Below are 22,624 nucleotides of genomic sequence, written 5' to 3'. Positions count from 1 at the left end.
CCCCTCAACGTCCAGCCCCTCGTAACTACCATTCTATTCTCTGTTTCAATGAATTCAATTTTTTTTTAGATTCCACATATAAGTCATATCATACAATATTTGTCTTTCTCTGACTGAGCATAATGTCCTCAAGTTCCATCCATGTTGTCACAAATGGCAAGATTTCCTTCTGTCTCATGGCTGAATAATATTCCACTGTATGTATACACCACATCTTTATCCATTTATCCATTGGCGGACATTTATGTTGTTTCCATATCTTGACTATTGTGGGTAATGCTGCAATGACATGAGAGTACAGATAACTTTTCAATATCCTATATTCATTTCCTTTGGATATATACCCAGAAGTGGGATTGCTGGATCATATGGCAGTTCTATGTTTTATTTTTTGAGGAACCTCCATATTGTTTTCCATAGTGGCTGCACCAATTTATGTTCCTATCGGCAGTGTACAAGAGTTCTCTTTTCTCCACATCCTTGCCAACACTTGTTATCTCTTGTCTTCTTGATGATGGACATCACCACAGATGCGAGGTAATAGCTCACTGTGGTTTTCATTTGCATTTCCCTAATGATTAGTGATGTTGAGTATCTTTTCATATACCTGTTGGTCATTTGGATGTCTTCTTTGGAAAAATGTCTATTCAGTTCCTCTGCTCATTTTTAATTAGATTGTTTGTTTTTTGTTATTGAGTTGTATGAATTCTTTATATATTTTGGATATTAACCTCTTATCTGATATATGGTTTGCAAATATTTTCTCCCACTTTTTAGGTTATCTTTTCATTTTGTTGATTGTTTCTTTCACTGGGCAGAAGCTTTTTAGTTTGATGTCGTCCCACTTGTTGATTTTTGCTTTTGTTGCTTATGCTTGTGGTGTCATATCCAAAAAGTCATTGCCAAGACCAGTGTCGAGGAGCTTCTTCCCTATGTTTTCTTCTAGGAGTTTTTGGTATCAGGTCTTATGTTTAAGTCTTGAATCCATTTTGATTTAATTTTTATGAGTGGTATAAGATAGGGGTGTTTTTTGGTTTTTGTTTTATTTTTGTGCTCTTCTAGGAATTGTCACTGCCTGATTTTTGCCCACAGCTCTGGAGACCAGATCCAGACGTTGCTACCAAACTGACCATCCAAGGGTTCCAGGACTGGTCTCTAGACCTTTGTTTTGAATGCTGCAGAATTCCCGGAGGAACTCACAACTGAGATCTGGCTGTCAGGGATGGAGCTACAGTAACTCACCAGGGAAGACACCTCCTCCTCTTACTGGAACTGTAGGATGATATAAACAGGAATGTCCCCAGCCACTCTGAGCACACACAACAGGTCTGTGGTTAAAGCCAGTCAAGGTTCATCCATGGAGCTGGGAGTAGGGTCAGTTTTCCCCAATGTATATGGTGGAGGTAGATATTTGAATGAAAATCAAACTTCTCTTTCCAAGAGGTAGAGGAAATGTATGCTGAGTGGCCCAAACAGAAAATGCACCCTTAAAAAACATCTCCCCGGTTTCCCCAACCTCCAGCCCCTGGAGTAACTGCCATTCTACTCTCTGTTTCAATGAGTTCTTTATATACTTTGGATATTAACCTCTTATCTGATATATGGTTTGCAAATATTTTCTCCCATTCTCTAGGTTACTACAAGTAGGGAGAGAGGTTGCATGCTCAGGGGACAGGGAGAGAGAAAAGCGCTTCGAGGCATCTGTTGTCCGTGAACAATGACCCATCCAAGGACAATTATTGGGAGAACATGATGTAGACAATCAATTCTGAGCTCACTTATAGTTAGACATCTCCAGGGACACATACTTAAGCTGAACCACAACCTGCCTTTAGGCATTATAAAGAAATGATAATGTGCTTCTCTAAGTCAGAGCTAGTCCCACCAAGGAATAGAAGCTTCTCAAAAATAACGCCCGTGTTGATCTGTTTTCAGTCATCTTAGAAACAAACCATTCCTCCTTTTGATTGATGGCAGTACTAGCCCTGCTTCTGGTTTAGAGAACAGAGATCAGAGACGGGAAATGGACTGGTCTCTCCAAAAGTATGTCATTAGTCATGCTATGTTAGAGCTGAATGGGATCTCAGAGGCTATTCAGTTCAATTCTTTAATTAGATGAAAAGGAGGAAAAGGCTTAAGTAGAGTCTAGATACAAAACTATGTATACATCTGAAGACTTATTTAACCTCTCTGTGCATACTATATGACTATTCGTCCTCATAATTTGCTATTTCTGCTGGTCCATGTTTGAATGAAGGGAAACTAGACCCTTATGGTGTACATGCTTTGTCCTTTCCTGTCAGTCATTTATTAATTAGAAAAATATTCATTGAATACCTATCACACATCTGGAACTGTTCTCAGCTGAGAATACAGCAGTGAACAAGACAGAGGTGGAGCTTGCCATTGGGTCTGGAGGGAAAGGATGTGTCGGGAGAGAGGGAGAATCTCCCTCTGCCCTTTTCCTTAAGGTTCTTATGGCTGGCCAAATAATTACAAGACAGGTTAGCAGGAGAAAATAATACCAAGTTTAATAACATGTATACATGGGAAAAACTCAGAAATGAGCAACTCGTCCCTCTGTCTAAGCTGCCCGCTTAAGTATTGTAGCTAAAGGCGAGGAAGGTGTTGGGGGTGGGTAGTGGTCTGGGACCTCAGAGGGCAAGAAGACAACTCACATGGAGATAGAAATGCAAATGTTTGCCTGACAACTCTTCTCAGGGTCATCTACAGATAATGTGGTCAGGGAGAGAGAGAGTTTTTGATAAAAGGGGCTTTGTGCTTTTCCTGTTGTAACCTCTATCCTACATTATCTTCACAGCCATCATGATAATAACTCCTTCCTGAAACAGATCTTTTGTTTTAAATTCTTTAGGCAGTTTGGGAGGGGAAACTCAAATATTCTCCCTGAGTTATCTGAGTCCTTATGGTCTTCAGCTTGAAATAATCCACATTCCAGAGTGGTGCCTCCTGGGGTAGCTTGCCCTGAGCACCATCAGATGGAAAACACTCAGGTAAATAGTCACATATATTATTTAGAGTTGTTGATAAGTATAAAGGAAACCAAACAGGGGTGGTATAAACTAGTGAAAAACAGAGGGAGCTACTTTAGACAGGAAAGTCAAGGAAGAATTCTCAGAAGAATGGAGTAATTCAAAGAATTTAACTCAGGTAATCTGAGAAAATTTCAACAGGCCTAGTTGAGTTCCAGCCCCTGAGGGCCGCCCCGGTCTGGACATCTGAGGTGTCCTGGAGCTATTCTCATCTGACTTCCTCAGGCTGAGGGATTTCTAAACTGCGGGGAGCTCACCAGCTCTGCACAGCTCCACGTATGGAGACCATAACCTGGAATGGCATGAGAACCAGCTGGCTATTTTGGGGGATGCGTGTACAGTTGCACAGCTCCAAGGTCACCATTTATATCGACTAAATTAAACACTATTGTACACAGTGGCTTTGACCAAGACAAGGTTTCATATTAATGTGGTTTTCCCCTTTAAGTTATCGTACGAAATAGTCTGGGTTGGGGGCAGGGGTGGGACCAGAGGAATAACGGCAGGGGAGGTAGATTTGAAGAAGACAGCGGGCTCTGTGTAGTCTAATCCATCACCCCTCGAGTTCAACTACATTGTGGTGGTCTGGAGAGGGGAGCATCGGGACGTTCAAGTCTCGTGAACTTTAACTTTGTATGTTTCCAAACAGAATCTTCACTGCAGAATATGAAATCCCAAAGCCTTGAAGGGGTCGTAACTAGCTCTTGTTCCAGGAAAGAAGTCCAGAAATGTCATACTGTTGACAAAGCTTCCAAATATAATGAGCAACTTGGAAAGCTCAAGTATCATCAGTGTCACCCTCCCACCCTCAACCTAATGACAATATGCATTTATTCACATGCCCTTTGCCCTCCTTCCTCCTCATCCCCCAAATGTAAGCTCCCTGAGAACAGAACCTTTGCTTCGTTCATGCCTCTCAAGGTCCCTACAGCAGCACTGCCTTACTTATGTAGGTGCTCAATAACTGTTCATTCTATCCATCAACCTGACAATCCGCAGAGCGGACGTGATCACGAGTCAGAGCTTTTTCACCTCGGGCCTCCCAGAAAGGTTTGGCATCTTGTCCTCTCGCAGGACAATCCCGTCTCTGGGAGCTGGGAACCATGTGGAGGCTCCCAGCTGGGGAAGATGGACCCCAGCATCAGGGTCAAGATGGGCTGGAAACAGGATGCCCCCAGAACTCACGTCCTGATGAGATCCCGAAGCCCCTTGCCTGAGCGGGGGTGACAGACAGGGCTGGCGGCTTCCCAGGACCCCTCTTCACCCTCAGTGGCAGCAGTCTGCATGCCTCACCAGCATCATCCATCCAGTATGTCCAGGATTCTATCCCAGAATTTGTATCTAAAGGGAACCCTACTTTCTCTTTTCATTTTCAGCCTTTGAACCAAAAGGAAAGCCTACTTCATTCTAACTCAAGAACGTACTTAATGACCTTTCCTGAATCGACGGCAAGGTGCCCAGAGCCCACAGTGTTAATCCAAGTCAATTCCTTTCCTAGCATGAAAAACAAACAAAAATAACTTCCCGGGAAGGTGAACGCCAGAGGGGACTCTGATGGGTTCCTGGAGTACTGTCAATGTTCAGTAGTTGATCTTTTATAGAGGTAAACAGGACTCACCTTGCTGGTTCCGAGCAGTTTGTGGGGGACGTGTACCAGGCTTCAACAACACACCGTTGTGAGGCTGCGGGCAAGGTGCTTTGCATGCAGGGCAGATCCCCGCTGGTGTAGGGAGGGTGTGTGGCCACATACGGGGCAGATGCCTGCGGTTTGGAAAGAACTGCAGTGCAATTAAAAGACTTCGTGAGACTTGGCAATATTGTTAATTCCTTTGCGTTTTATATGAGCAGGAGGATTAATTAGCGTTGGCTTTGTAGAGCTATATCTAAACGCATATGTTTTGGGTTAGATATTTCTTTTTACTGGATTAGCCAGACTTATTCCCAACTGTGCAGGCCACCTCACGGGCCTCATTTGTGCCTGCCTGGACGCTGCTTGTCTGCTGGAGTGTGTGATCCGGGCTGACGCCAGAACCGCTGACAGCGAGGCCGACTCTGTCCTGGCCTCGCAATATTACCTTTGAGGAAGAAGTCAGAGGGAAAATGGGTAGGGATTTAGAACACAGGGACAGATTCTGTCACAGAATTTCTTTTGTTTTTGTCCATTTCTGCAAATGACTTTTTAAAACAGTCTTATTTTCCCAATTGCATTTCCTAGATATTTCTTTGTTTTTACACTTTTATAGGAGAGAAAAAGACAAAACTGTTTGCAGCAGGGGCATCTTTTAATGAAGCTTAGAATAGCCCTCCATGGGCCCGCCCCGTGGCTTAGCGGTTAAGTGCACGCGCTCCGCTGCTGGCAGCCTGGGTTCGGATCCCAGGCGCGCACCGAGGCACCGCTTCTCCGGCCATGCTGAGGCCGCGTCCCACATACAGCAACTAGAAGGATGTGCAACTATGACATACAACTATCTGCTGGGGCTTTGGGGGGAAAATAAATAAATAAAATTAAAAAAAAAAAAAAAAAGAATAGCCCTCCAGATCTACTTATTCAGACCTCTTCACTGTTCAAATCTGAGCCCATGAGGTTCCCAGTTCTTCATTCTGTTGATTAAGCCATAATTAGTAGAATAGTTTTTCTTGGATACTTTGGTGACCTTGGAAATACAGTCTTCCAGAAATAGATGTATTCCTGATTCTCTTTCTTATAGCTTGTGGTAATGAGGGTAGTTTGTCTTACTCATCTCCCGGCACTGGGCTTAGCACATGGAGGTATACAACAAATGTTTGTTGAATGAATAAATGTTTAGCTTGGTGAGGGCAGTGGTTCTCAATCTAGCCTTCGTAAGGTTCACCAATATGATTCATTAATAGAGTCATTCCAGGCTCCAGCCTCCCCAGTTATGACTTGGTAGGTCAGAGGAAGGGTGTAGGAATTTGTACTTCAACAAATATCCTGATGGAGTTGGATGCAGTGCCCTTTGACCTCCACGTTGGGGAAAGAAACTGCTCTGGGGGAGATGGCATCTCAGAACTTTACAGGAAAAGTTCTCCAAAGCAGCTTAGGTTCCTTCCCCTTTCCGTCCAGGCCCGGGCCTCCTCTGAGGACACCCATAACGGCTCCCTCCCTCGTGGTTGCTCAGGCAACCTCTCTGGGTGCCACTCCCTAGCCTTCTGCTTTCTCACCATTGCGGAGGCCGCTTTGCTGCATGTCAGATTCTTGCTGTCCCTCTGGAGCCACCTGAGAAAGGCATGACCGGACCATACCCTTTGGTCTTGCTCTCAAGGTGTACAGATTTACTAAGTGGCCAGGGTGCCTTGTGCCTATTAGTCTGGCTTAGGTGACCTTTCTAGGCACCTGTGCGGTGTGTTTGACACAAGACTTTGAATGAGGTTAGTTACATGGGCTTAGGTGCATAAACGAGATGATGTATTTAAACTTCTCAGCACAGTTCACGGTATATAACATACACTCCATACGTTGTAGATGTTTTTTTCTCCGTGGATTATAAACTCCTTGAGGGATAGGACGTTGTCCCATTCCAGGGAGTCCCTGAACCAAGCCAGATTTTCCAAGGGCTGGAGCCAGAGCTGACATTCACCTGAAAGTGAGACATCAGACTGACATCGTCATAAAGTAACGAAAGAGCAAAAGCACAGGGACGCATCAAGTGGGCAGTTTTTAGCACCTGCTGATGCCTGCCATGGAGAGGGGTGTTGATAAAGCGAAGCAACTACGCACAAAAGCCTCCTAAGAAGATTCTGCAGGGAGGACAATGCTTCACACTCAAAGGCTGGGGATGCTTAAACACACCCCCCTCGCCTCCTCCCCACCACTGAGGAGCACAGAAGGCATTTCATAGCTGGCAGATTTTGTTGGGTCTCTAAATGAGTTATACTTTCTATAATAGCACAAATGTGTGCAGTAGTGAGTAGGAGCAAATGTAGCAAAACAGTACAAACGTAGATACAGAAGAGTATATTTTAAAATCTAAGCTAATCTAAGATACTGAGAATCTCTCGTTTTGCAGCTCTAATTCTGTTGCTCCTTTGGGCACTTGATAGTGTGGCATGAAGAGAAGCCATGGGATGCTCTTTCAAAGCCTGCGGAACACATGACATCAAGGAGCATCCGGTAGGCTGCCTTCCTCTGCAAATCCCCAGGCAACTGGACTAAGAGGAGCTTAAAGCGCAGGAAAATGTGCTCTTAACAAGGAATCGGTGGTCAGCTGTCTCCGAGTTTGTTCAGCAGGTCCACCCTCTGAGTTAGTGATTCTTTAATTCTTTTGGCCTTTTTGTCAAGATCACAAGATGGTCATCACAGCTCTGAGGTTCCAACAGTGCTCCAAGAAGGAAGGAGAAAGTTCTCTCTCTCTCCCTGCCTTCTGTCTCTCTCCTTCCTCCCTCTCTCTCCTTCCCCCAACTCCCTCTCTTCCCCACTGCGCCGTCTCTCTCTCTTCCTTCTCTCCCTTTCTTTTTCTCCCTCTCTCCCTTTTTCATCTAGGAGTAAAATCCTTCTGAGAAGATTTACCTTAGCTCTTTTTGACTAGAACCAAGTCACGAGCTCACCTCAAACAGGTCACTAGCCAATGCCTGTGGGGTTGCCATCTTGGTTTAGACGTACCGTGGCTCCTTTCCCGGGAGCCTGGGTCTAGAGAAGGGCTCCCTTTTCTGAACCTGTAGCTGCATATATGATCTCAAAATGCAACAAACTAAGAAAGGAGAGAGGACTGACTGTGGGCTAGGCAGTTGTAATAAGTTTCTAGGGCTGTTGTAACAAAATATTACAAACTGTGTAGCTTAAATAATAAAATTTATTGTCTAGCAATTCTGGAGGCTAGAAGTCCAAGATCAAAGTGTTGGTAGGGTCGGCTCCTTCTGAGGTTTGTGAGGAAGAATCTGTTCCAGGCGTCTCCCCCAGGTTCTGGTAGTTTGCCAGCAATCTTTGGTGTTCCTTGGCATGTAGGAGCAACACCCTGATCTCTGCCTTCACCTTCACACGGCGCCCTCCCTGTGTGCATGTCCTTGTTCAAATTACCCTCTGTTATAAGGACACCAGTCACAGTGGATTAGGGGCCCACCCTGCTCCAGTACGGCCTCATTTTAACCAATTACATCTGCACTGACCCTATTCCCAAATAAGGTTACATTTTGATGTACTGAGGGCTAGGACTTCAACATGTAAATTTTGGGGGACACAGTTCAACCCTTAACAGGAGTCAGTGGTGTCTGCCACATGAGGTAAAGTGGCTGGGTTGACCTGACCATGACAACCTCAGCTACCCTACTTTCTTGTGTGCATTTAGCATTTAATTCAGTCTAAAGAGAACTTGTGTTCTTTAAATGTTAGAGAATAAAAAAAAAAAGCAGTTGGAAAAGGGCAAGAGCTAGAAACTTTAAAGAACATAAAAAACTAAAAATATCATCCTTGTCATCATCATCATCATCATCATCCATCCATTCATGCATCTACCACCTTCGTTGCTGTAACAGCAGTAGAAAACCACAGCTGCTCCATGGGCAGATATATGGAAGCCCTGAGACAGACATCTAAGAAGCAATAACGCTGTGTAGTCACTAAACTCCATACTCAAGAGAATTATTAAGTAACTCTAATCATTTATGAAATTTAGTCTAGTGGAGTCATAAAATTGATTTTTCAAACGTTTATAGTCATCATTTAAACATTTTTTTCCCCAGCCTCGGCCACGGAGAACACATAGAAAAGTCAGTTTATTCATTTCAGACATTTTGGAATAACATATATGTTAAAATTTTTAAGTATTTAAAATACTTTTTAGAGCTATAAATGCTGTTATGCAACATTCTTCTCTTAAAGAAACAGAATCTGTTTATTCCAACTTTTGTTTCAATGGAAAGCTCACTTCTAAGAAGACAAGAGCACGACATTTTCCACATAAAGTCTTCTTAAAAAAAGTGATTAAGGTATCAAATAAAGATCATAAAGCACCCTAAGATAGGATTATTTTGAACTTAAGGTAATAATTTTTCAGTCACCAACGCTGCTTGCTGGAACTTTCCAATGGGCACTCATGGCTTGTGGGGCAGACAGCGGAAGGAGGCGCCTAATGCAGGGACTGCACCTGACCCAGTAAGAGAAATCGTTTGGTGGGCTGGAAGGAGGCTGGCTCTGCTGAACTCAGCTATGTAAACGGGGGGAGGCCCAATTCAGGCAGTGCTGCGCTCCCCACATCAGGAATTTGAGAAGGGGGCTGGAGCTGCATTTGAAGCTGCTGGGCTCTGCTCCACTGTGGTCTTTTCCTTCTTCAGCGGTGTTTGTAAATGAGGTCTCTGTCTAGCTAAGCGGTGCTCGGGAACTGAGAGCCAGGCCCATCCCTTCTTTGGCTGGGCCGCCAAGAAAGGGTCTGGAACTTTGGTAAAAATACGTTTCCCTTCTCCAGCAAGGGCAGACCTGCTAAAAGTGTTTTCATGGGATATTCCCAGGGCCCTCTTCTGGACTGCAGAGCCTAGGAAGTATTTACTGAGCTCTCTTCTTCCCCAAAGCCTGCGCTCTGATGCATTTACGTGTCTTCAGTTACATGAATTGCTCCTGCTTCCCTCACACCTCCCTCATCTGCTCTAGCAGTCACAAGAGCATGGAGAGCATCCATCTGAGTGATGCTATAAGTTTTCAGAAAATGAACACGTAACACAATTAACCATTTTAAACTGTACAGTTTAGTGGCATTTATACATTCACAATGTTGTGCAACCATTACCTCCATCTAGTTCCAAAACATTTTCATTACCCTCAACAGAAACCCTGCACCCATTACGCAGTCACTGTCCATTCTCCTCTCCACCCCTGACCTCCTAGGCCCCGGCAACCACTAAGCTGGTTTCTATCTCTATGGACTTGCCAAATCTGGATATTTCATATAAATGGAATCATACAATATGTGGCCTTTCATGTTTGGTTTCTTACACTTAACATAATTATTTTCAAGGTTCATCCATATTGTAGCATATTTCAGCACTTTATTCCTTTTTATGGCCAAATAATATTCCATTGTATGGATATACCACAATTTGTTTATCCATTCATTTGTTGATGAACATTTGGGTTGTTTCCATCTTTTGGCTATTGCCATGACTTTTTTTGTAAGGCTGTTTTCTTTGTTTACTGCCTTTTTTAGGCAGAGAACCTTAAGCTAAAATCATTAACCATGGACTCATAAGAGTCTTGAAAAGGTGGCATGAACAGTTTCTATACTCGGGGGTTCTGAGCTTCAACCGCTCCAGAAAGTGGAGTTTGCCTGTCTCTTTCTCAAAGGACTTTCTGACTCTCTAGGCCACCTGCTTGGGACTAACAGCCTTGCCACAAGGGCATTCTTCCTCACATCGGCAGCACTTGTACATCCGCTGGATGAGTTAGTCTCATCTTGCTTCTGTAATGATTCAATATCTCTTTTGCAGGTTGTCTTTCCTGTCCCATAAGCTTGCCCTTTGCTTATCTTCATTGCTCTTAGATTTTCCAAGGACTCAGAGCTTCCCATAATGCAGGCACAGAACCAGGATTGGGAGGTTGTGAGGTAAGCCCACCAAAGTGGCTTGCTCTTTTTGGCATTTCAGTTTTCCTCACTTGAAAGCAGGGCCCATAGGAATGTTAAGCTGCCTCATGGTTTTATAAATGCCAAGTGCTAAAAAAATTATGTGCAAAATGCGAGGCCTAGGTGAGTGTGATTTTTAAAAACCTCAGCTGTTGGGCTCCCCATGGCTAAGGGCAGTAACAAACTGCTGCCCTGCTGGGCTTTGCATGACATGCCATAATTCTCTTTGGCCCATCTGCTGGCTCCACAAGCCATTGGAGCCTGTCTTAAGTTTTATAATGTCACCAGGACCCCGTTGGTGTTACAGCCCACATCTGCCTAAGAATTCTCCTTGTCGGTTACCTCGAGTGTGCTCCTATAAGGCTGTCCCCTGGATGGCCAGTCCTTAGTGCTAACATGTGTTTTGGCTTCCTTTCCATGTCCAGACAGTTTAGGATCACCCAGAAGTGACCCTACACATGTATAAAGCCCCAATCTGCTGACATGATTAAGTGATAATTCTTTAAATGGGCGGAATGTTTTTCTACCACGAAGCCCAGACTGGCCTTGATGACAAATGGGAAAGCCACTGCCAGCTGCAGTGCATCTTTAGGGGCCTTGGTGGCCTCTTCTTCCCCACGTCACAGAGTCCCTGTCTAGTTTGTTCTTGTAGCACACAAGAGTCAGAAGATCACGTCACAAAAGAAAAAAATCTTAGCTCTATTCCAGATGAAAGAAACACTTATCCTACCCCTCCCCACCTGAGCCTGCCTAAGGGGTTAGAAACAAAAACCTATAAAGCCTTCCTGTGCCCATGCAGCTTGCGCCACCTGTGTATTCAGGCTTTTCCTGAAGCTGGGCTGACTGACGTGGTTGGATGTGATGGAAAGGCCTCGTGGGTGACATCCAGGCCACCGTGTTTTTGGACAATGCCTGTCAGCTCAAAGCTGGGGGGGGTGCGGTTTTCATTCCAAGGCTTGTGCAGCTTTATGAGGAAAGGAATACAGGAAACCTTCTGACTCCCAAACGACGCCGTGGGCACAGGACCAGAGGTGGCACCTGTCTCCCCGTTTCTTCCTGCCCCCCGACCCCCATCAGCACAGCCTCAATTTGCTTATAAGCAAAGTCCAGCCAAAATTCTTCCCTATCACCTCCCTCCCCATCATTACCAGGGCACCTTCTGGAAAGAATATGAGGGCCAGCTCTGAAAATTCCAGGGCAACCTGCTTTCCCGGGCCTTGTGACATGCAGTGGAAGGAATTTTGGGCCTTGTGACCACAGGCTGATGGCAAAAAGGTTAACTAGTATTGAAAACAGGGTGGGGGACCTCATCAATAAACAAGAGGAGGTAAGATTTGTGACTGCTTTTGTGGCATGATTAAATGGGGAGATATATACTTGGCAGTTGTCCACCCACACAGGGCTCACCCTGGGTCCATAGTGCCAGCATTATCCTCCCCTCCCTCGCCTCTCTCCCACCATGCACCTATCTTTCAAGCGTGATTGGCCCAATATTGTCCAACAAGCTCACATCCTAACGGTCTGTTTTGGAAAAAGCAATCACTGAGAAACGTTTCTCCATGAAATGCCATCTGAGTCCCTGAGGTCCTCAGCCTTGGCATGGAAGGAGGTAAGGTTGGTAGGAGAGGGACCCAGCCCCTGCGAGCCCCTCCCCACCCTACTCCAGGCCCTCTGCTGGGGCACTGTGCAGGGTGACTTAATCTATCCTCCCTGCCATCCAGTGAAGTGGGAATTCTTATCAACATCTTCCCAGATGAGGAAACATAGTCTCCATGAGCTAAGTTGATTATTTCTCTCCCTGCTGTTCTTTGAAAGATCTGAGATAGTTAACAGAAGTGCTTACGATTCGAGAGGAAAACAATAAAACCTTGATGCGGAGGAGTGGAGTGGAGGTAAAGATTGGAAGGAGTACTAAGCCCCCCAGAAATACTCAGCACACTAGGAGAGTTATTAGAGGTGGCCGTCAATCTGCCTCAGGGTTTCCTAGAAGCCAAACAGAAGGGATAACAATTTATGGTTGGAAAAGTGAAGCAACTTACATAGTAAGTGGACGAGCCAGGGTTTGAACCCAGTTTTGTCTGATGCCAAAGCTCATTCGCTCATTTATAGGCTGGAAGCTGTGCTGTGGTCTCAAACGGTGGCTGAGGTCCAAGTCTGAAACTAGAAGCTCAGCACCGAGTCCTGAGGGTTTGGCCAGACACTCCATGCCAGGCTTATCAAGCAGCTGCAGGACGGGGCCTGCCACCACCCCCTGCCCTCCTGTGGGCCCCGCCCCAGGCCTTGTGGGAAGAGGACTGGGAGGCAGCAAGAGGAGGGGTGGTCCTCCTAGCACTCAGTTCACGTGTGTGGTGAGGAGCTGGTGTCTCCCCCTGGGGAACGGGTTGCTTTCCCTTCTTCGATGTCAAGTGCAAAGACTGGTGACCCATGAGAAGGGAGCTAGCTGCTGGAGGTTTGCCGAGTTGCACAACCATGGGCTCACCCTGTGCTGTCACCAAATTCAGCATGATGGAAGAGTTCTCAGGAAGGCCAACCTGGGTGCCCTGGAGGTGAGGGAACATGGACGTGAAGGCTGGCGCCCACACTGGCCCAGAGAGTTCTGAAGACAGACGGCTCGCTGGAGTTGCTGGTTCCAGTAAGACTTACAGGGACAGTGTCCTTGGGAAAAGGTGGGAGCAGCTCCCATACTATCTTGTTCTCCACAGCTCTTGGGGGATAGTAAAAGTACCCCTAAAGCTTGTTTTCTTTGTTCATTCTTAAAAGAGTTACTTGGCAGGAAAAATAAAAGCCAAAAACCAAGAACCTTTAACTTAGACACTTTGAGCAAGTTGCTGAAATCCACTGAGTCCTCAGTTTTGCCATCTATAAAATGGGCACAGATCCTTACCCCTCCCCCCAAGATTTTGTGAGGCTTCACTGAGACCAGCATGGGGTGTGTCTCACAGGCCTGGCTCACATGGGACACTCAAAACGTGATGTGGAATCTGTTTCTTTCATCATTTTTTTGCTTCCTCTCTCTACCCTATTCTGTCCTGAGGAATCCCCAAGATGCCCTGTTCCTGTGATTGTAGCCCTCTCTCTTGAGGCCTATTGATCAGAATCTTCAGAAGAATTGTGAAAACACAGTTTCCTGAGCCCTCTCGAGGCCCTTCTGCCTCAGTAGCCTGGAGTGGAGTGTAGGAGTCAGAAGTTTCGTAAACTCCCAGGGAAATTCTGTTCCACAGCCAAGTGTGAGCACTTCTGCCTTGGGCTAGATGTAAAACTTATGATTTTGGTGGCCTTTCGTCTAGTCTGAACAGGGTGCCACCTACCCCTCATTCAAACGTCAGTCCTCTGGTTCTGCAAACCGTGCGCGCGCGGCTCTCACCTGTGCCTGGTGGGCCAAGTGATTTCACAGGTGCGTGCAGAGAGCCCCGATTAACCGTTAGCACCCAGCTCACACGGGTTCATCAGGTCAGCTCCCGTCAACCTCACAGGTCCCTGAAGGAAGGGGACTGGGCATAGATTCCTTTTGATGAGCAAGAGGGTGAGGATGGTTCCAAGCCAGGGAATCCTGTTTGGAGACCAGCACGTGGCCCTGAGAAGCCAGGGGATAGCCAGCGAGACGTGGTACCTTGAAGAAGGAAGGAAGGGGCATGGAGGAGGAAGACAGTCATCTCTCACTTAATAAATGTTTACATTATTAATATTTTTTAACTTTTTGCTTTGAAATAATTTCAGGTTTACAAAAGGAGTTGCAAATATAGTACAAAGATCCCCTATACCCTTTGCTCTGCTGCTTCACAGATTGAACGCGTGCAACCACAGTACAGTGATCAAAACCGAGACCAACACTGATAAGATACTGGTAATTAATCTGCAAATTAGAATTTAATTTCAAATTAAGTCATTCAACTGTCTCCCATTGTCTCACTAATGTCCTTTTTCTGGTCTAGGATCCAGTCCAGGACCCCATAGTACATTTAGTTACCGTGTTTCCTTAGCCTCCTTGCGCCTGGAGTGGTTCCTCAGTCTGTCTTTGTCTTTCGTGACTGATGCTTTTGAAGAGTGCTGGCTAGTTATTCTGTAGCGTGTCCACCAGTTTGAAGTTGTCTGAAGTCTCCTCCTGACTGAATTCAAGTTTTTCATTTTTGGCAAGAATACCACAAGAGATGATGTCGTTCTCTTCACAGGGCATTATAGGAGGTGGCACAAGATTAAAAGTTTGCTTTTCTTCCCCTCAGAAAAGCACCTTAGAGGAAAACATACCAATTTTAACAATTAACAAGGAATTTTTCACAATAACAAAGGAGAGGTGAGGTCCAACCTGAACGGGTGCTGCATGGGAACCTGCTCTGCTGTCCTGCACCCTCTCTCAACCTGAGGGCTCAGCGTCTCCTTCCACATGCTGCCTTCCTCAAGCTTGTCCGCCTGCTGTGTGAGGACTTCCCTTAGGGAGGGAAGGACTTCGGGAAAGATTTGTAGAATCTCTTGTGAAAACAGGTCCAAAAAGTATAAAAATGTGGCTACTGCCTTTATTTAAGCACAGTTTTCTTTAGGGAGAAAATTGGATGTAATAAAAAGAATGGAATGTAGCTGAAGAAACAAAGACATTTATGCTTCGGTGTGTGCAAGATTTTCAAGTAGGGAAAAAATTAAACAAACTGCAGAAAATATAGTTATTGGTACAAAATTACCTCATGTTCCAAGGGGGTAGGAGAGAAATACTTCCAAATAGTGTTAGGGAGAGAGGAAGCCAAGTGGAATTGCGAGTGAGAGAAGGAGACGGGACTTTTTTTGCCTGCCTTGCACAGTTAGAGGTCATGTAATTTTAGGATGACCTTTGCTAGAGTGACAACATCCGGAACGTGCTTGTATTACATGGATATCTCTTTTGCCTTGCTTGGGTCCTTTTGGAATAAATTAAGAGCTTTAACAGAGGAAAAGTATTAAGAGCATCAAAGGTGAACTTGTTTGTCCATTTGGTGCTGTTGACTCAGGTGGAGAAAAAAGTAACCAGAGAAGAGGAGGTCTTAGACTTTAATACCAATGACCTTATTTTTGGAGAAAATCATATTTGCTCAATTTAAAAGAGTAAAACAAAAGAGAAAAGGACAACATATGCAGAAAAAAGGAAGTAAAAATTTCTGGGATCGAATGGTTGTAGCATTTTGGCTTTTAAGATCTCTTTTTATCCATATACCCACAGAGAGGTAAGTCATCTTATGAAGATGAGATACTGCACGTGTTGGTTTGTATTCCGTTCTTTTTTTAAGTCTTTATCTTTTTCTGATTAAAATTGATAAATCCTTGTTGGTAAAAAAGAAAATAGTTCAGAATATGTGATGCAGAATGTGAAAGTCCCCCCCAGTGATCATCATTTTAATAGTTTGGTGTATATTCTATCTGATATTCTCTATACGGTCTTGGAACTTAATTTTTTCACTTAATGTACCTTGGAATCAATAACTTTGGTATTCAAAGTTTTTTTTCTTTGGATTTTGGTGGTTAAAAATGTTCGTTGATCACTTGCCTTGTAAGAGTTCCATTTCTCATCTTGTTAAATATTTTGGGGGCATCTGTCTCCACTGACTACCAGAACCCTCTTCAAAATTTACCTGCTTTGGCTTCATGACACTGCTCTCTGTCCCACCCGCAACCCTGACTATCTCCCTCTTCAAACCAAAGGTTCCTTCTCATTTCCTGATTCCTTGTCCGGTGTTTACTTTGGCTTCTCAACTTGCTTCTCACATTCTCTTTGCCCTCATTCTGGTTTGGATCTTTCCCCCACTCTCTGAATCTTCTTGAAGGTGCACTGTCTCCTACAACTTCAGCTCTTAAACTGATCCCTAATTAGGAATCTGCCTGTATTGGTTTCCTAGGGCTGCTGTAACCAAGTACCACAAACTGGGTGGCTTAAAATAATAGAAACTTATTCTTTAACAGTTCTAGGGACCAGAAGTCTGAAATCCCATTGTTTTGGCAGAACCATGCTCCCTCTGAAGGCTCTACAGGAGAAATCCTTCCACGCCTATTCTGGCTTCTGGTGGTTGCCAGTAATCCTTGGTGTTTTTGGTTTGTAGACGCATCACTCCAGTCTCTGCCTCTCTCTTCACATGGACTTCTCCTCTCTGTATGTCTGTGTCCAAATTTCTCTCTTTTTGTAAGGACACCAGTCATTGTATTAGAGCCCACCTTAATCCAGTAGGACCTCACATTAACTTGACTAATTATATCTACAAAGACCCTATTTCCAAATAAGGGCACATTTCGAGGTTCCAGTTGAATAAGAATTTTGAGGGGACACTCTTCAGCCCAGTACACTGCTCTAGATCCATATTACCACTTTCCTTTTAGATGTTTCCTTGTGGATGCACCACAGAGTGGTGTCTCCAACTCAACATGTCAAAAAATGAGGTCATTATTTTACCAGTCCTCTAAGGAGCTCCAGCAAGAAGTTGGCTATACAAACTCAAAGTTATCAAGAAGACTTTTTGAAATGTAAATTTTACATACAATTTTTGTTAACTAAATGTACAGTGTGCTTTGAGAATGTGCTTCTGCTAGTAAGAAGCCATCACAATTAGCAAGATATTTAAATATGATAATCTCATCCTTTTTAGTTTATATTTTCCTATATCTTTCATAATATACAAATAGTATGACACACTAGCATAGCAGGTCAGGTACATAATTTGTAAGTAAATAAATGTGCATACCTGCATTAGAGTGTATACTCAGAGATTTTTCCAATGAATAGAGGGTATGGTCAAAAGTTTGGAGAACACTGGTCTATAGAGTCCGGTTCACATTCCTTAGCACTGCATGCAAGGCCTTAAGTTTCAGCCCCCAACATTTTTTTTTTAAAGATTTAACTTTTTTAGAGTAGGTTTAGATTCACAGCAAAGTTGACAGGAATGTACAGAGATTTCCCATATATCTCCTGCCCCCACAGATTTTGCTTTTTCCAGAATGCTATGTAGTTGGAATCATGCAATATGTAGCCTTTAACCTTCTTTTCAACCTTGTCTCTGCCTTGTCCTCTATGCCCCATGCATTCATTTACACACTCAGTTCCTTGGCTCTAGCTATTTCCTTTGGCTCTCAGAGCTCCTTGTCATGGTCCATTCTCCTCCTTCTGCAACCCTTCTCTTCTCTCCCAGGTGGGGTCAGTCCATCTCCTCCCTGGGTCTGTCTGTCTTCTCAGTCACTCTATCGTTCCCCTCTGCTCTCGCTCACAAGGTTTCTCACACTTCTGTTCAGCTTGTTCACTAAGTGGGCAGGGGTTGTTGTTGGCTGTGTGTGTGTGTGTGTGTGTGTGTGTGTGTTGACTCTGCACTAGGTGGGGAACTCCTGAGGATGGAGCCAGTGACTGTTCCTCATTCTTTGTCACCCTGATCTCCCCTTCTCTATTCCCACAGAGCACTTAATATCTGTTCAATACATTTTGCAGAATTGATATGTTATCTAAAGGTTCTCAAATTAAACTGCTAATTGGGTAAGACTTTATAGTGGTTGAATGGGAAAAGAGCAGAGGACACAATCTCAGATGGGACAATGAGATAAAAATGGAACATTTCCATTTTGGTTCTTTGGTTACAAAAGCCTTGTTTTACAAAGAGTGTTTCTCTACTTGTCAACAGCAGTAGTCACTCCCCATAGCTAGAAAAGCATTTTCTTTCCTTTTTTCAGTTCTCTAAGACTTATATATGTTTCATCTATTTTTAGCATTATTTCTTGGCAAAAGAAAAACTTTTTTTAACCTGGGTATGGATAAGTTGCAAATGTTAGATGCAGAAGAAAAGAGCTTTTGTAGTCAATATAACCTACATTTGTACTCATCTCAGAGACGGCTGCTGAGGTGAGCAGTATGTGACAAGGAGCTGCCAGGAGGTGGCCTTCCTGTTTGCCTGCTCCAGTAGTCCTGAGGGCTGCCTAGAATGATGTTCATTGCTTGTACTTGAGCTGCACATAAGAACCAGGCAAAAGGGTAGTTTTCAACCATATCTCTCTTACAGTGTGTTCAAGCAAGTATAAGAACATGCATGTATATCGTGATATAAAAATAATAAAAAGATAATATCCAGTTTTGGCTAAGTGGTGGAACAAAGTACACTGTCAGCCTCTGTTGGCAGGAGTTGAGTATAACTTTTCAGGAAAGCAATTTGGAAAAATGCATCAAAAACTCATAAAATGTGTATATCCTTTGATCTAACAATTCCATTACTAGCAATGTATTCTAAAGATATCATTATAGTTTTGAACAGAGATTTAGTACAAAGATGTTCATTGAAGCATTGTTTATAATAGTGAAAATTTGTAAATGACCTACATGTCCAATAATAGGAAATTGGTAAAATAAATTATGCTTTTCACATACAATGGAATGCTTAGCAGCCAGTACAAATTGCACTATAGAAGAATTTTTGAGACACAATATATTGCTAAGGGAATTAAGCAGGCTATAGACAGTATGTTCAGTTTGATTGCAATTTGTTATAAAAAATAAATGTGTAACTTTGACTTTCCAGCTTCCTCTAGCCTCCAGAGACTACACTTGCCTTTACTATTCATATCCTGTGGCTCTAGCCCACATCCAGCCTCATTGCAAGAGGTTCTTGCTTCTAGAAGATTCTCCTTCCCTGCCTCTTGTCACCTTAGCCTGGCACTTTGCTCCTTTGTGGGTCACCTCTTGCCCTCTTGAAGCCAGCTTCTCCAGGCTCTTTCATTGTGAAGCTTTGCAAAAACATGGACAACAACTGATTCCCTCAATTCTCCAAACACGGATGAGGCTGAGCCATGATGCTTAATGAAACTGTCCTGAGTGCTTGGGTGTAATATATGGGAATGGCAAAACCAAGAAAGGAAAACTTCACATTAGAGACTAGATACTTGCTCCCAGAAAACTGATGCTTGCTTCAGACTCACCCAGGTGTCCGATGTTGGTTGTTTCTCTCCTTCTCTGCCTGCTAGTCGCCATCTTGCAAGGACTAGCTTATTACTTCCCTCTCAAGAGTGTCAAGCTTATCTCCCTTCACAGGAGTGCTCGCTGCCAATCCTTCTGGAGAGGGGAAAATTGCTTTCCTAAAAGGAAACATAATTTGTAGAAATTAGTTCCACCCCCCCTGAGGATAATAACATTTACATTATTATGCTGAGTGACTTAACTTAGTGTCTGAAACCTCCCCACTTCAGAATGGGATCTGATGATTGCATGACCAAATGGCCTACTCCCCAGAACAAAGGGACAATTTGGCTCAAAAAGAAATACGAGCTATCATTCCGGAATGCAAAAATTTCTTGTAGTAATAAAAGGAAATATTGTGCCTCTGCCCTATGCATTTGCCTTTTATAGAGTTTCCAAAAAAAAAGAAAAATTCAGTTTCAACTAGAACACTATTCTGCATATATGTGGGTGTAGGAAAATCCTTGAAGAGGCATACCCTAAAATATAAACAATAATGATCTCCAGGTGAAGGGTATATTTGTTATCTATCTCCTGCTGTGTAGCAAATTACCCTAAAACTTAGCAGCTTAGAGCAACAGATGTTTATTATCGCACCATTTCTGTGGGTCAGGAATCCACGTGCAGCTTAGTTAGGTGTCCTCCGACTTAGGGTCTCTCAGCAGCTTCAGTCAAAGTGGTGGCTGGGCCTTCGTCTTCTCAAGGCTCAACTGGGGAAGGATGTGCACGCGAGAGAAGTCATGGTCTTGGTAGCCTTATGTGTCAGAGGTCCCCAAGACCCACTCCCAGGTTTTATGATTCTCTGGGAGGGCTCACAGGACTCAGCACATAGTCGTATTCTGTATAATCCTAGCATACAGGCTATTATTTATGACTGTGGAAGGATACAAAGCAAAATCAGCAAAGGGAAAATGTGCATGAGGTGAAGTCTGGGGGAACCCAGGCACCAGCCTCCAAGAGTCCTCCTCTAGGAGGCACGCAGGACACACTGAATTCCCCCGGCAGTAAGTGGTGCTAACATGTGTGAAATGTTGTCGAGCAGGGACCCTCATTGAAGACTCAGGGTTTTTACTGGGGACTGGTCATGTAGGCACCCTCTGCCTAGCAGGTATCAAAATTCCAGATTCCCAGAAGGAAGGCTGGTATTCAGCGTAAGCCATATTGTTTGCACAAACAGTTTAGGCAAGTGAGCCCTTCTTATCAGGGAACGGTGGGAACCTTTCCTCCAGAAATCCAAATTTCCAGAAAAAGTTGTGGGTATCACTTCCGAGATTTGGTGTCTGTTCATTAGAAGTGAGTCACTAGGTCCAGCCCACAGGCAAGGGGAGGGGATATCATAAGGAATGAATACTAGAAGGAAAGGTCACTGGGGGCCATCCTAGACACCACCCATACAGGGGTGACTTTGCTTTTCCTGTCTGTATTTTCTATATTCTCTCTAATGACATGTAGAACTTTCATAATAAGAAAAAGCTATTTACAAATCATGATGAATTATATATACAGCAGTATGTACTGCTGGTGGGAGAAGCAGTCTATTTCTTGGTGGAAGAAAACTGGGATTTCTGTAGGTACCGTCCATACTCGTAGATGTGGATTCTTATGGCCTAGTAACACTTGTTGGTATTTGAGATGGTGAAGTTAACTGGGAGGAAAAGTTGGAATGTTTCTAGTTATATTTATAAGAATAAATGCAAGATTAAAAAAAAGTTTAGTGTTTTAGAAACAGCAGCAGTAGCAGCAGGAGAGCCGGAGTAGACAATAATTTGCTTGTGAAACAGCGGGATGTGGAGGCTAGGGGAAACCTCACCAGGCTCCAGGAAGCTTCAGACCAAGGCAAATATTATGCCTTGAAGTATTTAGCAAGAAATGCTGCAGCTCATTGACAAATGCATGAAATGTGGGGCAGGGTGAGGGGGCATGCGAGGATGAGCAGGGCACTTCTCCCCTCGGCCCCGGGGTGATGGCGTTTCTGCTGCTGCTCTGGCGGGAAGAGATGAGGGGAGGAGGAACTTCTTCCTTCTCTTCTTCTGAGCTCAGGATTTCAGAGAGGAAGGAGACAGCCTGACCTGGGGGCAGATGGACCTGTCACAGAGTGAGCAGAGTTGCTGCCTGCTGGTCTATTACTCGTGGTGGGAAAGATGCCCACTAACCTCCAGAGGTGGGCAGTGGCAGGAGGCTCTGGGGGAGCTGACATCAGATATCTGAGACACGGAGGCGTCAGGACGGTGCCTGGGTCACAGCTGGGCGTTTAGGGAGACACAGAGAGAGAGAGGGGGAGAGAGAGAGAGAGAGAGGGAGGGAGGGAGGGAGAGAGAAGGTGGGAGAGAGAGAGGAAAAACGGGGCGAGGGAGAGGAGAGAGGGGAGGGGAGAGTGAGACAGAGAGGGAGAGAGAAACAGAGACACAGAGAGAGAGAGGGAGATAGAGAGACACAGAGACAAAGAGAGACAGAGAGATAGAGACACAGACGGAGAGAGAGATGCCTAATGTAGAAATGTATCCTGGAGGCTACTCAAAGGCCTCCTCCAGCGTCCATGATCCCCCACATCTACTCTATCTTTTTCACACACTGTAATTAAGGTACTCTAATATGCTATTATTGTTTTATTTTTATTATTACTTTTTGGTCTCTTTCTCCCCATCATAACGTAAGCTCTATGATGACAAGGATCTTGTCTATTTCGTGTCTGGCATATAATAGGAACTCAATAAACGTAGTAGAATTGACTGAAAACCACGCTGATGACAGCACTTCCCATGCGTTGCCTTGCCTCTGTTGTTTGCTGGTGTTCAAATAAAAACTTGCCTTTCAACTTAGTGGAATTCACCTGTAGAACTCCACGAACTTGAAAGCAGATCTGTCAATATTATGCTAAGTGAAAGAAGCCAGACACAAAAGGCCACATATTGTGTGATTCCTTTTATATGAAATGTCCAGATTAGGCAAATCCATAGAGACAGCAAGTAGATTAGTGGTTTCCAGGACCTGCAGGGAGGAAGGAACAGGGAGTGACTGCTAATGGGTGTGGAGTTTCTTTTTGGGGTGATGAAAATGTTCTG

Source organism: Ceratotherium simum, chromosome 24 (genome assembly GCF_057802395.1).
Source record: "Ceratotherium simum simum isolate JZ-2026a chromosome 24, ASM5780239v1, whole genome shotgun sequence".
Taxonomy (NCBI): Eukaryota; Metazoa; Chordata; class Mammalia; order Perissodactyla; family Rhinocerotidae; genus Ceratotherium; species Ceratotherium simum.
The sequence above is the reverse complement of the archived record's forward strand: the minus strand, read 5'-3'. Positions refer to the sequence as shown.